This window comes from Macrobrachium nipponense, chromosome 10 (genome assembly GCF_015104395.2).
Source record: "Macrobrachium nipponense isolate FS-2020 chromosome 10, ASM1510439v2, whole genome shotgun sequence".
NCBI lineage: Eukaryota > Metazoa > Arthropoda > Malacostraca > Decapoda > Palaemonidae > Macrobrachium > Macrobrachium nipponense.
In genome coordinates this window covers 37,654,782-37,655,462 of record NC_087204.1, presented here as the reverse complement: position 1 = coordinate 37,655,462, position 681 = coordinate 37,654,782, and positions in this window count along the sequence as shown.

Sequence of the window (681 nt, the reverse complement as noted above, 5' to 3'; positions counted from 1 at the left end):
CTCTCTCTCTCTCTCTGTGATAGAGGGATACCCCCCCCCCCCAACTCTCTCCTACCTATCCCCCTAAAACTCTTCTTCATTTTCCATGGTTCTTCCGCAGCCTACTCCTGTTTTTCCTCCACTTCTTCTCGCTAATGTCCTGACATAACATTTTCTTCGTCCACTTAGTCGCATTCCTTCCCAGACGCCCCTTACCCAAAACCTATTTTTATTTTCTTTTTACATTTCCAAAAATTTGCCCTACCTCTGTCTAGGAATCCAAGCACCGAGCAAAAAAACATGACGAAAGCGAATTACTTACAGATTAGACATGACAAAAGCGAATTATTTACAGGTTAGACATGACGAAAGTGAATCATTTACAGATTAGGAATGCCGAAAAGAGAATTGCTTTACAGATTAGGAATGGCGATAGATAATTATTTACAGATTAGACACGACGAAAGTGAATTATTTACAGATTAGACATGGCAAAAGCAAATTATTTACACATTAGATATAATGAAAGCGAATTATTTACATATTAGACATGACGAAAGCGAATTATTTACAGAGTAGACATGACGAAAGCTAATTATTTACAGATTAGACATGAAGAAAGAGAATTATTTACAGATTAGACATAAGAAAAGAGAATTATTTACAGAATATACATAACAAAAGCGCATTATTACAAATTTG